At 44.5% G+C, this 16,196-nt stretch overlaps 1 gene segment (V, D, J or C); it reads right to left on the reverse strand.

The window, feature by feature from the left end:
- Positions 1–220: 220 nt before the first annotated feature.
- Positions 221–16,196, reverse strand: part of LOC306654819 (T cell receptor alpha chain MC.7.G5-like) — a 517,362-nt gene continuing 501,386 nt past the window's right edge. The window contains exons 4-7 of the C gene segment in view: positions 3,697–3,957; positions 2,366–2,410; positions 1,351–1,458; positions 221–747 (exon numbers count right to left, since the gene is read on the reverse strand).

Consider the following 16,196-nt stretch of genomic DNA (forward strand, 5'->3'; position numbering starts at 1 on the left):
AAACAGAAGTACAGGGCCCAAGCTTGTAGGGGGGTTTTCTTGGCTCCCAGAACAGCTTGCTGAGTGGAAATTCTTAGAAGTTATTCTAAGAAGAGGTTGACTTAAGCAGCCTGTTGAGTTAGGCTGCCTGGATAGCATGATAGACACATGCCTTGGTTTGTCTCTTAAAAGTGTAATGAAAATGATCCCAACCAAACCCATCAAACAGGAGCACAGTCTCTGCTCTTCTAAATCATTTTTAATGAAGCCATGAGTAGCAGACTAAAACACAATGTGCCTCAGATACATAGCATAGCAGGACCTAGATAATGAGCTAATCCCCCCCACCATCTTGAGAAAAAGAATAATAAAGTATTTCTTTATAAACACTATTTAAAAAATAAAAACTAGGGAACGTTCTCCAGGAACTGAGGTCTAAGAAACCTCATGGGGGATCCATCAGAGGCAGTCTCTGGGGAGGGGGAGGGATTCTCTATAGCGAGGAGAGGCTGCAGCAGCCCCTACTTTGGCTGTGAACGGTGACAAGCAGCAGTATGGGAATGGAGGGGGTGGCAGCAGCATTTGGCAGCTCTTCAACAATCTTCATGACAAATTTTGGTAGATCCAGTTGGTAGCTTTGCCAGTGGGGCCAGAGAGGCAATGAAATCACCTTCTTCATGGAGGTGGGAGAGTCCCGTTGCTTGAAGAAGAGGAGGGAAAAGGAGGAAGAAGAATGACGGGAGCTCAGGTTCTTACAGTCTTGCCGACCTGGGATGAGGAAGAGCAGAAGTCAGGCTGCGTGTTAACCAGGACTGTTAGGGATGCGATGGAGATGACTTTGTGGGGCTGTGTTGTAGATTTCTAGGAGCAAATGGGCCTGGAGTTCTTTTGGATGCAGTGGAACAGGATGTACTTGTCAGCAAGATGATCTGGGCCCCTGGGGTAGGAGGGCACAGAGACTCCAGCTGGGATTAGGGTATAGTGAGTATAATTAATGTCTTACCCTTGAAGCTGAGAGAGCCATTGTAGGGATAGAGGACATGAGGAAAGATACTGGGGCAACAGAAGGCATGTGGTATAAGTGAATTGGGGTCTGAGTGACTCTATTCTTCCACTTATTAGCTGTGTGGCCCTTGATGTTCCTTGACCTCAGTTTCTAAAATGGGTATAGTAACAACTGTTCTTCATACCTCACAGGGAGACTATGAGGAGGCTGAGATGAGTGTCTTTTGTCACATAAGTATTTGTGACAGGAAGAAATAGAAGAGTGCAGTGGGCCCAGTCTTAGGATTTAAAAGCAACTCCCTGCAGGGAGGTTTGCTGTCAGTTTGCAGACCCGCAACCCCACACCCAGCTTCGAAACTTTCTCACCTCAGCTGGACCACAGCCTTAGCGTCAAGAGTAGGTTAAAGCCGGCCACTTTCAGGAGGAGGATGCGGAGCCCCATCACTGACAAGTTTTGAAAGTTTAGGTTCATATCTGTAAAACAGAGAGACCACAGTCATGGGTGCATGCATTGGAGGTCTGCACAGCTCCTCAAGACACCAAGGACTTTTCCCAAAGCTGGGTGGGGCATGTGGGGGTGAATTCCAGCTCCTGGATCCACCTCATTTTTTGAGCTCCTGTGTACATCCTTGTGCAAATGTATTTGTGCATTCCTCCAGGGTTCAAACAAAACAAAACACCTACTGGAGTTGGTCCTTGCTTTCTTTCTGAGCTCTGTGGGGATGGGGCTGGGGTGGGAATAGGTGCTCAGTACGTCTCACCACAATCCCTTGGGTCCGTGTCCCTTAGTGAGATGAGTGACTGAACCTCAGGAGGGATTCCTGAGTAAAAACAACTTAGGTGGAAGTGGGGGCAGGTGGTGAGGATTGGTGGGGTTCCTTGAGAGACAGGACCTCTGCCCACAACCCATGTGTATTCTGTTGGCTACCAAGGGAAATTGTTCCTGGGATGACCTCATTGGTTGAGGACTATGCCAAAGGGCATCAGAAAGTTCATAGCTGAACACCCAGCAGCCCTCTTTGGTTCTCCTGACAGAACTGTGGAAGCAATCCAAAGGCCTAGGCCTAGTAAAACTGGAGACTCATCTTCAAAGTACTTGGAATGGAAAAGAAAATTTGACATGCTGAGGTGAATTCAAGAAAGACCCCAGGGCTGGGGATGTAGCTCAGTTGGTAGAGTGTTTGCCTCGAATGCACAAAACCCTGGGTTCAATCCCCAGCACCATAAAAAAAAAAAAAAAAAAAAAAAAAAAGAGAAAGACCCCAGGCAGCTCTGGGCAGGTCACAGCTATTCCCCCAGTCCCCTGCTCTACCTAGTCAGAGTTATTGTGGGTTCCTTACCTCCCCCATACTGTACAAAGCTGGATAGACCTTTCTCTTACCTGTTTCAAAGCTTTCCTCTATCAACTTGGCATTGCAGGGAACCTCTAAAAGGAGAAACAAAGAATTTTTTTTTAAGAGTCCAGAGCATGCTGACTCTCCCATCCCAAACCTCCTGATTGCTGAGCAGGTGAGTGTCTACAGCCTTTCCATGTTCTCTTGGCATGAGTTCTGGAGGGAGCTTATTGCACAGGGACATCTCCCCAGGCAGAAGGCCTGAAGACCAACACCCTGGTTTCTGGGCACCATGACTCACTCAGCAAACACTGACTGTGCAAAGTGCAGGTTGCATGACATGGGCCACAGCAAGCCCTTAAGATAGAGCCTGCCCAGTCAGGAGTCTCAAAGGGGAAGTGAGATATAAACACAGTGACAAGAGCAATAGGGAGATGGATACTTTCATGTGTTCCAGAAAGTTTTGATCCTTATATCCCAACTTTGTTTCTTTGTTTCCTCTATCATAGACTCAGTTGCTCAGCATTGAATCTAGTCACCTTCCTTAATGCCCTATTCTTTCTCATCTCTAAGTGGTTTCGTCTTTGAAACCCAAGTGCCACTACCCTGTCCAGGCCTCCGTCATCTCTCTTTGCTGCTATGGCGTCCTTTCTTCTTCCACTCTGGACCATTCTCCACACACCAATAAGACTGATCTTCTAAAAAAGTAGCTTAGGTTTCGCCCCCTGTCACAAGCAATTAATAGCTTCCCAGTAAATAAAATAGTAGCTATCCTCTCCAGGCCTTGAGACTCTGTGTTCTGGTCCATGCCTGCATTTTCCAACTCATTTTCTGTTGCTCTTCCTAGCTGTCAGTGTGGGCCTGTCTCAGGCCTCCGTGGGGTCCTCTCTGGCATGGCATGTAGCACCTTGCTATTCTTTTAAGTCTCACTCAACTCAATAGCATTTCATCAGAACCCTTCACTGCCTTTTGTCCCTAAGGTGACTCTCTCTTTAACCCTGAGTTAAAGCATACACTACAATCTGAAATTGTCCAGATTTCCCACAACTGGAATGGTGCTTCCTCAGGGCAGACCCTTCACTGAATTTTTACTTCTCGAATCCTTTGCCCAAGCAAAGGCCGGGAGGCCGTACCTCACAAAGCAGGTCTCCTCTCCCCTACCTTCTCTCATCTGCTTTTTGCCCTTTTGTTTATGGACTTCAGGATGAGACTCACTGTTCCTTAGTAAAAAGAAAATAGGAGCTTTTCTGACAATTGATGAAGCTGAGAGCACTAATCAGAGTAGCTTTTAGATACCATTAAACAAAGCTTTAGGCAGAACCATGCCTCTGCAGAAGCAAGGAGATGCAGTGTGCAAGTGTAAGGGGGAGGTACTCACCTGGGCTGGGGAAGGAGGCGTTCTCGGTGAAGGCACTCCTACATGTGAAGTCAATTTTGTTGCTCCAGGCCAAGGCACCGTTGCTCTTGGAATCCATGGACCTCATGTCCAGCACAGGGTTTTTGGAAATAAACACTTCAGAATCTTTGGTGCCTTGTGTCTCATTGATTGGAGATTCAAAATCGGTAAATAGGCAGACAGAGGTATTTCGGAATTTAGAGTCTCTCAGCTGGTACACAGTGGGGTCAGGGTCCTTGATGGCTGTGGACAAAAAAGGACTGGGGTTAGGAGATGCTTTTGCTTTCCTCTTTGCTCCAACCCATACCAGAGCCCAGATGCCAGTGATGGACAACAGCGGGACTTTCTGGGGCTGGGTAGTCTCATTCTCAGGCTTTGAATGGGAGAAACCAGCTGCTTGTGATGGACTGGGGCTTTGGAACAAACACAAACCATGAATCTTGGGAATTGGGCAGGATTTCTGTGAATCCTCTGCCAGGCCCTTCTGCTATTCTAGAAAACCAGAGTGAAATTGCTCATTCTTCTACTGAATAGGAACTTCTTCAAAACCTCAGTAAGCCTAGTCAACCATATTGTTCTGGCAGGATAAAAGCCAGCACAGGAAAAAAAAAAAAAAAAAAAAAAAGGTGGGGGGGTGGTGCAGAAAAGCAAACTATGCCTCTTGGAATCTGCACTGTTTTCCCCCACTTAGGTTGGGCATTGACAGGAAATGGAGATTTATAATATGTTGGCATTAAGCTGCAAAATCTATCACATCATCAGGAGATTTCTCTCTCATTGATAAAAGTATGGAGTACACACTAGGACACCTGCATTCAAGCCCTGGCTCTACTGTTTACTAGATATTAGGCCCTGAGGAGTCACACCAGTTTTTTTCCGGAGGACTTTGTGTTTTTAGTAAGACTCTCATTGTTTGTTCTTTCCGACCTCCGCCTTTAGAGGAGGAAGCAGAGGTTTGCCAGGAGGATTAATACATTGGGGCCACCCAGACTGTTTCCAGCAGGGCTGGGATTAGAACTTCCTGCCCCTGTGGTTCTCCACTCCCACAACTCCTCCCTATGCACGTAAGGTTTCTCAGACTCCTGCACCCTGCTTGCTGAGCCAGCCCTGGTGGCCCTGATGATGCAGATATCCTGCTGGATCCAAAACCAGAGAAATCAGTGCTTGGCATGACCCTGGGATGCTGAGTCAAGGAGAGCTGCCTGCTGAGCAGGGCCACCCCTGGAACAGCAGAGCAGGGGTGGGCATGTGGTCAGATGTCTGAAACTTTGTTCTTTTTTTTTGGACAAAAAAGTTGTACTAGAGGTACTGATGTTTTTTAGCTCCCTTTTACTTTCATCTCTAGGTACCTCTAGTGCAACTTTACTTTTTTTTTTTTTCCTGAAAATAAGAAAGCAGCCACTTTTAATTTGGAGGTCATTAGAGGTCCATTGCCAGAGCCCTGTGGGGAGAGACATCCTATTCCACCCCAGCAAGAAAAACACATTCTACCACTGACAGTATCAGAAGGTAGCCTCAGCAAGACGATCAATTTTTCAATGTGGAAGTTCAGCTATTCTAGATCCTAACCTGTCATCATAATTCAAAACTAACTGCAGAAGCACATGTCTGAATGCTCTAGTGCTTTAGATCCCTGGGGGCACAGTAGTGATTGAAAGCTCCCTTACCATTAAATCTGTGCTCTGTAGTTAGGCACTAGGAACTAAGAAATGAAAGTTAGTGACACTGATCTGGGTCTCATTGAAACTCTGGAGAGCATCAGGAACAGCATGGGCAGACTTTTTGGAAATAATGGAAACTCTGGGCCTTTGCCAAACTGCACCCAGGAGGCACGTGCTTCCTTAGGGAAAGTCCTCAGGTTTCTCTTTCCAGTCCCACTGAGGAAGGAGGGGGAAGATCCCTGTGCCATGAATCATCCATGGAAAGAGCTGATCCTTCTCACCTTACATCTGGTCTGCAATTCTAAACTGAATTTTCAGATTACTGGTGTCTGGCCCTGACCCTAATTTCTTTATTCTCTTGAAGGCTCTAGCATTCCTTATCTCCATAGTCTAAGAAAATACCTTCTTTGCCTTATTCTCTCAATCAACTTTATCATCAGATGTGTTCACTTAGACCAAAAGGCATGGGACTTCTTCATTCCCAAGGTCATGTCTTCTTTCTTGTTGACCTTTGTGCCTGGAATCCTGCTTCTCTCCTCTCTCTGCCCATACAAATGTTACTTATCCTTCAGGGCTCAACAAGTCTTTTCTACCACATGAAACATCCACTATCTTGGACTTTTCATCCTGGATCCTAACTCATCTGGATCTCCATTATGCCTATTGACATAATCAATTGTTAATAATAAAATAGTTTTCAAGTGGCTAAACAGTTCTGTACTTTTGGCTAGTCTTTATATTATTTGGGGACAGGTCAGATATCTATCTTACGATTCTTCACATGCACTGTAACATTTATAGTGATAGCTACTTGGAAGACATTTAAAAATATCCATTGAATGATTAAAGTCAAACTTTAATGTGTTTGACCTAGAGAAACATAGATATTCAAAATTGATAGTGATGCCTTTCCCCTTCCCAAACCTCTGTAATACAGTTATTTACAACATCCACAGTTAGTCTAGTCTCACCAGGGTAATAATGGATATCCCTGGGGGAGGGATTAATGACACTGGCACATGGGATTGCAAATGGTGCCACCCGGGATGACACACTTGGTATTTCGGACACTTGGGTCCCTTTCCCAAATGTGAATTTGGGAATTTTTCCTCCAGTATTCACACTGTAGGCGACATCATTACAGAAACTCATTGGAGAAGCACTGATCTCCCACAGAACAGGAGAATCACACTCCTAAGACCGAGGTCTTTTGCTATTTTGTATTGTGATTTTGTTTCTGGTATGTAAAGTTCTTTTCTCTTGCCCAATTCTGCAGTGGTACCCTGAGCTGAGATTGTGAGTTCATGTGATTTCCACAAATTCAGTAGATTTCAGTGGAGCAAAATCCTCTATTCAGTGCAGCAACATCTAGGATCCTCTAGTGGAAGGTTCGGAAACACTACTTGCCATCTGCCTTGTGATTCCTAAGGTCCCAGTCTAAGTATAATGTCTCCAAAGCACTTGATGCTGCTAGGTGGGAGGATTTCCTAGAGATGGGTAGAAAGAACCATTGGAATTCTACAGGTGAGAATACCTAGGCTCAAGTCAGTGTATTGGACAAAGAAGAAATAATTGTTCCACCCCTGCCCACTTTACTTACTTGGCTGGGTGCTCAGTCTGGTCCCTGCTCCAAAGATTAGCTTGATTACCACTGCTATGTTCCCACTTCGAGTAAGGTCTTTGTAATAACTTTCCTGATGCGAATCAGCTGGAACCCCCCACCCCTCACTCACCCTGGTCCATCCTCCCTGGGTCTCAGAGCACTATCCTAAAAGTCTTGCCAGGTTTTGGTTTCTTAGCTCTCCTGTTTCCCAAGGCAGCTGGTCTTCTCCCTTTATAATAACGGTAATCTTAGTATAGCCAAGTATAGCTTGGTATTGTTATAATAACAATATATCATTGCTACCAATCATTGATTACCTGTTATCTGTGGAGCATTATGTCACTTTATGTGGTTATTGTCATTTTGCTGTTGAGAGTAGAGGCCATTTTAAATACAGCTGGTGAGAATAGAACTAGAATTCCCCCGTCTGCCATCATTTAATCATATGGAACCTGCCATCCAGATAGGGGTTTGGTCCATTTTTACCCCTGGGTGAGGATTCACGACTCTACTGATCTCCAGAGAGAAGATTATCTGAGCAGGTATCCCTGTACCATGCTCATCAGCCAAACCAGGGAGTTCAGCCACCTGCTGCAATAAAAGAGAATTTGTGTTTGCCATTAACTCACCTCTTTCCCCCAAGGGCACTAAGTTAATTTTCTGAATGTTCAGATTATCTGGTGCTGATATTATTGGCTTCACTTGAAAGCACTGAGTATCTGGAAATCTTTTTATATTTCTGTAAATTATTCTGTTCAGATTTTCATTTACTCAATTGGCTCTTGGCACTTCTGACTTTAATATGAGAAATGGGAACATTTTAAGTCACCAGGAGAGCTTGTAGAAATGGAAAATAAGGGCTTCGTATATCCCCAGGCTTGCTATAAATCATTTGCCTGTTTTCTCTTGGATAAGTCAGCAATTCTTTTTGCCCTGGTCATTGGCACCATCATACTCACATGGGCACACAACCAGCCTGGTCCCTGCACCAAAGGTCAGTTTATTGTAGCTGTTTGACAATGCACAGAAGGGGAGTGCTTTACAGGAACTCTCACTTGGGCAGGACTGGCCTGGCTGGGACTCTCGCCTCCTCTCCCTGCTCTCCCAGTCTCTCTCAAGTCAACCTTTCTCTGAGGAGATGGAAAACTCATGCCCTTTGGGTCAACTTTCTCACCTTTCATTGTAATGGCTCTGTGACCCTTTCCCTGGGCCAGTCTAGAACTTCCTGGAGGAGGAACCCCATTCTGGGTTCCACAACTGAAGTTGAGGGAGGAAACTTGGAAGAGTATAGAGAAGAGCCAGAGATTAATTAGGAAATGGATTCTGAGGGGAAAATTCAGAGCATCACAATAGATGGAAAACCTCAGGCAGGGCTTCATGGTGAAACTGAGGACTAGGAAGGGCTCTTCTTTCAGAAAGTGGCTTCTATTATTCCTTGAGAAGAGAGAGAGAAAGAGAGAGAGAGAGAGACTCTAAAACTGCCATAGAAATACATAGAAATATCCACAGAAAATGCACAGGGAGGATTGCTTTCCTAGGAAGGTTGTGGGAGCAAGTTACATTTGGAGCCTGAAATCTCTTTCTCTGAGAGGTTTGTAAATTAGAATTGACATCCATATGGAGGAAAAATCCCCAAAGTTTGAGAATGGCTTTGACAAATACTTATCAAAATTTCACAGAACCTAGTCCTTATAAGTTTCTTGGTAAAAAGGGATTCTAAGCTTGAATAAGTTTGGAAAATGCTTTGTACTCCTATTTTGGTTTTGAACGCTGACAACGTATATTATTGTTCTAAAGTCTCTGAGAAGTCTTCTAATAAATAAATCCAGAGCTCCTGTAACTTATTTGACCCAAGAACCCTTCACCATTTTCTTTTTTTGTTAAAACATTCATTAACATCCATGGGACTATGCAGGTTTATACATGTACATTCCTTAGAAGTGGCTTCTCTGACTCCAGGAAATTAAAATTCATTCTAAATGCTAGTCTAATTTTATCCATGAGGTTTTCTGTGCTCTGAATCTGTTTGTTCTCCTACCCATTCCTGAGGCCACAATTAGGGGCCTCATTGATGCTGATTATTTCTTTCTAATCATCATGAAGCAGCTTCATTTTATTTAGGCAGCTGTGGAACACCTAGGCTGCTGGGCAGCAAATGTTCTCACCCTGTCAGCAGGAGCTCCAAGGCAGAGCTGCTCCTGGTTAACACCCGGCTCTGCGTTGCCCTGACACTTGGCAGGGTTTACCCACTAGGAATAGGGGCAACTTGAAAGCCTTTCTCACATGTGAATTTTGGTCTTTCTTCCATTCACCTTTCTACATACCTCTGGCTGTGTATTTCAAAGAATTCTGGTCCTGATGGAGAAAAGTTCCCTTAGAACGTCTACTTCCTGCATGGTTTCTCAAGTGGAGACAGATTTCATACATTTATCATCATCTATATCACTTTCCTTTTTGCTGCTTCCCAACCACAGATATTGTAATCCTTGTGCCTCTGAACTCTGGTTCTTGAGAAATAGGATGGGTCTTTCTAAACCCATTCTGAACCAACCCAAGGCAGGCTAAGAGGCTTTGGTGAAGCACACAAATGAACAGATAAAATACAGAGGAGGCTTTTCCCGGAGAAGTGGGCTTCCTCCCACCAGGCCCCATGTGTAACCAGTTTCCACTTCTCTCTCTGCTGTACCTGCATTTGGGTGGATTCTGTGATCTCCCTAGTGGGAGGGCTAACGACTCTATCAGAGAGTATTTGCTAATGTCAAAGCCATGATGTTTTAAGCAGCAATTGCTCCTCCACCCAAGCATTTCCTGATTCTCCTAGCCAGAAGGCATTAAAAAAAATTGTTTGGCGACACTTTCATGTCAGGCATTACGCACAGTTACGGAGATATGAGAATGAAGGAGAGGGTCCTGCCCTCCCAGAGCTTACGGTTGCAGTAGAGGATGTGTACAGGTACTAGGCAATTATGATAGGAAGTCAGGTGTGCCTTTCTTTGTACTCCCATCACAACTTGTGAGTACCTCCACTATAACCTGAGTGATACTGGGTTTATACTTTGAGATCCTGGAGGTAGAGACTCTGCATTTCCTTCTGCTGCTCTTACCACTTCCCTTCCTTCCTCACATCTAACACTGTATTGGGATATAATAAGTGCTCAATAAATATTCTTTGAATGCATAAGCCCTGTAAATATTTTAATTCACCTTTAATACAGTTGTGCTAGAAAGCAAGGTTTCTTTTGTTAGCTTTAAAATTGCATTTCTCCTTTAATTTCTGGATAGTCTCATTTTTCAAGCTTTTTATTGTTTTTAATGATATTAGTTAGATCTTAAGTTCTTCCTGTATCTCTCAGTTGGGCATGGAATGTGTCCAATGCCCAGTGTCTTTGAGAAGTTTAATTCTACCTTTCATGAAACTAACTGGTAACAAAAATAAATCTTTTGACATAATCAGTCACAGTTTATTTTCTGATAAAGATCTAAAAATCATGAAAGAGTCTGTTTCTGTAATAATGAAAAGGCCAATTTCCATTAGAAAATAAATAAGCCAGTGGCTGGAAATTCAAATTTTCAAACATTCAAACTTCATAAAGAAACACAAAAAATTAGTTCAGGTGGTACTAGATCAGCACCCAAGAGAGCAGAGGAGGGCTTTTTGGTGTCTTTGGCTAGGGCCTAAGGTCAGGCACTTACTTGGATGAACCTGGAGTCTTGTTCCACTTCCAAAAGTGAGAGTTCTACCACTTATGTCTACACCCTGGTACAACACAGTACAAATACCTGCCCTCTGCCACCTGGGCAGTTTCCTATGACCCCTGTCACATTTCACATTTATTACCTTCCCTCTTAGGGAACAAAGCTTTTAAACAGCCCTTTCCATGATTTTGATGATAAATTTCTTCTCCTGTGGTTTTATACTTAATAAGCAATCTCCTAAGTCTCTATTCCCTTTCCCCAATACCCCATTTGCTTCTTGCCAATCCAACATGTTATTTTTGTGATGTCTTAAGAAATGTTGAGTCACTGTGTCATGTTCACATGGTCACTATGACCAGAAGGGGCGGACCGTGGACCAAGCCCCTGCACTCTGTGAAGGGAGGTCCCCCACCCATTGGCCTTTGAGGTGTGGGGTCTTCCTGCAGAGAGTGCAGGAGGGATGGTGGCAGCATGCAGTACCTGGTTAATAAGAAGGCCTAGAGTCCAACAGGCGTGAGCCAAACTCTGGCTCTGTCATTCCTAGCTGTGTGATCCTGGGCAAGTAACCTGCCCCAAGCACGTTTCCTCATCTGGAAAATGGGCATACCACAAATTACCTATCATTATGATGGATGTCAGCACAGGATAAGAACTCAGAAGGATAGAGTACGGTCACTGGCACATGGTAGGTGTGTAGTAGACAGTCACTAACAAGAGGATGACGCCCAGCAAAGCTTCACACTGAAGTCTTCCTGTGCTAGAGGAGACCCATCCCTGCTCTGTCCGCTCCAGCACCTCCGAGTTCCTAGCATCCAGGCTGGGGTGCTCTGATCTAGGGGAGACATCTCAAGGAACCAAGGGGGAGGTGGAGGCAGGGGAGAGGGACAGGGTAGACTCCTTGGCTGCCAAGAAGAAAAATCCTATTTCAGACACCTAGAAAGGGTGAGGTCTCTTTTCTTGAAATTTGAGTACTTATCCTTTGAAAGCAAAACCCTCATCCAGCCCTCATTAGACTCGACTCACTGATTGTCACTCCTGGTCAACAAAGGACTCCTTTAATGAGGGAGCAGTCCACGCCACTCCCTCACTACTGCTGTTTCTGTCCATGATATGTCTGAATTCGAAATTTCTCCCAGCATTTCTACCATACTCACAGGGATGAACAATGAGGCTGGTCCCTCTTCCAAAGGTAAGTTTGTTGTTTCCTCCTAATATGCACAGTGAGGAAAGCCTTTGATAAAACCTTTACCACAACCCAGTGTGTCCAGGCAGCCATTTCAGGAAACTGGCCACACTCCCACTGTTGTTGGAAACCTTCCCCTGCTGTCTTTGGAGCCCAGAGTCCTGTGCCTCGGGGTGGGAATAGGAGCCAAACTGGGGGGACTGAAGAAAACCTCAGCCCTGGGGTTACCCTGAGAAAATACCACCTTCCCACTAGCAGAGAAGCAGGCCAGCACCTCCCCACATCTTCACCCAGCATGCCAGTACCACCCCCGACCCTGTCTGTTGGGAGGGACACCCTGACTCCATCTGTTGTTGAACAGATGCCAGTGGCCTCTGAAAGTGCTGGAGGATGGGAGCCAGGGGTTCTTTTGATATTTTGCTGAGGCCATTCTGACCTCCTGACCTTAACTTCTCCTCGTTCCCATCTTTCTCTTTCCACAGCTACTGATGCTTCCCATTTCAGCCCTCTCCCTCAGTGAGGTCCAGGGATGTGAGTCCTGTATAACCCGGTCTGACGAAGACTCCAAGCAGGATTTGGTTCCTTCCTGAGATTTGTACTTTAATCCTTTCCTCTTTACCACCTGGAAATAGGCCAAGGCACCCAAAGCCTTCTGATTCCTTTATTTCTAGTCAGACTTGACTCAGTTTCTATGAAAATTGGGACTACAGAGAAGAAGTTCACAACAATAAAACTTTTGAAAGATAAGCAGAAATAGACTTCATGCTGCCCATTTCAGAGATGCAAAAACTGAGGCTCACAGAAATAAAGCCTGGGTCACAGTCCTGAACTGAGATGGGAATTCAGCCCTCAGTTCCCAGCCCTTGTGTGCTGCCAGCTTTCAGGTTATTTCCCACTAGGCTTGAGGGTCAATTCAGTTAGCAAAGAGCTGTGTGGCTCCATTGAGCTGGGGCTAAAGTGAGGAACTGGGACCTGACACAGCTCTGCACAGCTCCTCAGCTTGGCCTTGGACAGAGGTATAAACCTAGACCTCAGACTGAGCAAGAAGTCCCTGAAGTCCCTGCTACCTCTCACTTCTCTGGTCCACAGTTCAATTTAAAACCTAGCCTCCGGGAAGAGCAGGGCAAGGCTTATATAGAGAATGGGAGTGTGATCAGGTGGAGATGCCAGGAGCAGGGGAGGAGGGAGGAGAAACCAGGGTAGGTGAAGATTTGGAACTGTGTTCGGCTAAGAACTTGGGTGTGGCATTAAAACATCCTCTTCCCCGTCCCATGGAAATATGATAAGAAATAGTCCAGCACCAGGGTAGAGCCAGGGGAAGGTGGGGTGGCGGGCCATTTGCACAGCAAGAGCCTGGCTCACTTACTTGGTGTGATCACCACTTGGGTTCCCTTCCTGAAAATGAGTTGTTCCAGATATACACCAAATGCATGCATCACAAAAAGGTCCTGGTTTTGCCCACCCTATAGTGGGGGACACACACCCTTCACAGTAGCTCTGAAAGCTGGAACCCAAGAATGGTGGTGAACACTGTAATGGGTGGTATAAGGACCTGAAGGAGCCTGCCTAGTGGGTGGGAACAGCACCAGCCCCCAGGGCTACCCTTGGCCTTCATTTTCCTTATCACAGCCACCAACAAATATTGCCTCTGGCTATTCCTCCTCTGAGAAAAACAGTCTTTACAAAACCTAGTGAAACACACTGCCTCCTACGTGGGCCTGGTGGGTGTGAGTATTTCTAAAGATACCAGGGAGCAGGCGGGCATTTTCCCACTTCATCTGCCACGATCGAGAAGAAGGTTCCATTTTCTTGGGGACATGTGCAAAAATGTATTTTTTATTTTGTCAGGAAGAGTAGGAACAAGAGAATTTCCAACCCACTGCACTGGGGCACATGCTAAAAACATGCCTAGGCCTGACTCAGACACTGTGCCTTCTCAGGGGCTGAGCAAAAGTCCTGGGTGACTCACACCTGACTCACTCTTCTTTCTGTCCTCATCTCACTCAAGGATGCTAACTGCCAGTAAGGCCTTTTGCCCTCAAGAAAGTCAGACGTCTCTGTACAGAACAGATTAAAATCCTTTCCCAGAAAGTGGAATCACAGGTTCTCTGCCAAGGAATTTGGAGTGTCCATTGACACTCTGTCCTGTCTCTCTGCCCTTTCAACCTCATCTCGGCACAAGCACATATGAATCAGACTTGTTATTATGAATGTTTTGTTTCTCTGATAAGGACTGGAAGTTCCTGAGATCAGAGGCCATATCTTGGGCTTCTTTTTCTTCTTTCTTTTGTTTCTTTCCAAACCAGCTACGGTTTCTAGTTTGTGGATGATACTCAATAATTATTTACTGACTTGAACTAACTTTTACTATGCATAATTATTGGGACAAGGAGGCCAGTTTTGGAAGAGCTTAAAAGCTAAGTAGACTCTGGGTAAATGTGAACTGCAAACTCTAAGTGCTTAGGCAAGGAAAACCAAGGAGTGATATAAAAGCCAAAACATCGTTGAGATTCGTGTTGACTCTCAGCAGAGAGGTGGGAACCAAATGAACAAATTAAAAAACTCATCTTAAAGGAAACAAGTGTTTTTCTCCCAGTATCTTGACAGCAATTCTCCCTAAAGGGTCAAAAGAATACTATGGTAGAAAATGTATACCCCAAGTTAGCAGCATTGTTATGATTAATAACAAAATAGTGTTCAAAATAATATGTCACAGACCAGAGTAACAACTATAAACAAAAAATACAAATGTAAACCTGATATTGGGGGCTACAATTTTCTGGAGTTCTAACTTACTTGGGCTGACCAAAAGTTGTGTGCCAGTTCCAAACTTGAGCGGCTGAAGGCCTGTGTTCACACTCTGACATAACTCTATACAAAATGGCACCTGTAGCTGGGCCACGGCCTGGGATTCCTATGTCATACTCGAGTTTGTTAATAAGTGTGTTCCTGTCTGCATGTATCCACCAAAGTGGTAGGGGACATACATTTTTACTATTTAACTTCATTTTCTAAGACTATTGGAAGATGACAAGAAATACATAAGAACCCAACAGGAGATTCTGCTTTGCATACAGTGAGTTATATAAAACATGTTAATATTCAGGTTGAAAAGTCATTCATATAATTAGTTTCAGTTCTAGCCAGGGCCCAGGGGAGTTTTATCCATTCACATCTATTAAGTGTTTGTTACATGTTTCTTGCAGGAATGGTGCTTGGGGATATTATATAATGTGACATTAATATTGCCACCAATTTTGCTTATTTAAATAACAAAGCCATGTCCCCTAAACCCACAAAAAATAAAGAAGAAATAAACTTTAACATAAGTCAGGTTATTTTACAGGACTTACTTGCACCAACCGATAGTCTTGTGCCTGTCCCAAAGATAAATTTGTAGCCTCCAGTATTTCCCACAGTGATTTGTCCTGTGACAAAATGGGTCATTTCCTTCACCTTCAATTTTTTTTAACATGCCTGGTGAGCAAGTCCGGGAAGCCTATAGTAAGGTTGTAGTGATAAGGGCTAATAAGAGCGTATTTTTACACTCCTAGTGAAACCATGAACAGGTCTTACACCTACCTACAGGAGCTTTGTTCATCAAACAGAGTCATAGAATATGGCCCTAGGACCAGACTTCTCAGGTTCTTGTCCCAGCCCTAGTTCTCAATGACTTTATGATTTTGGACAATTCAACCAACCCCTCTGGGTCTTATTTCTGTATTGGGAAAATAAAGAGTGCTGAACTTAGATGAATCCTAAGCTCTTCTCAGAGCTGAAGTTTTCGGATGCAGCTATGTCCCAACTGTCCCTACATTGCGCTTTTCTGTAACTGACTAGTGAGTTAGGCATTTGCAGATCTGTTACACTGGTGGCTGGTCTGCCTGGGGAACATATAAGAAACAGTAGGAGAAAGGAACAGTCAGGACATGGGAGTAACTACCATCATCTCCTCTCTTCTCCCATCTGCGTAAATGCTCACAGTAGCCCTATTTTGTCATTCAGAGCCCTATTTTGCTTCAGACATTTGAAGCATTCACATAAAAATTTCCTGAGGCTCCATCTTTAACTATCTATGTATGTCTTTAGTCTTTGTGATTGTCATCATCTCTTATTTCTTTTTTCTTTATTTTGGTACTGGGGATTGAACCCAGGGGTGCTTAACCACTGAGTCATATCCCCAGCCCTTTTTATTTTTTATTTTGAGAGAGGGTCTCACTAAGTTGCTTAGGGCCTTGCTAAATTGCTGAGGCTAGTTTTGAACTTGTGATCCTCCTGCTTTAGCCTCCTGAGCCACTGGAATTACAGGCATGAGCATTGCACCGGGCTTGGTTCATCT

This window comes from Sciurus vulgaris (assembly GCF_902686455.1).
Source record: "Sciurus vulgaris genome assembly, chromosome: 2".
Taxonomy (NCBI): Eukaryota; Metazoa; Chordata; class Mammalia; order Rodentia; family Sciuridae; genus Sciurus; species Sciurus vulgaris.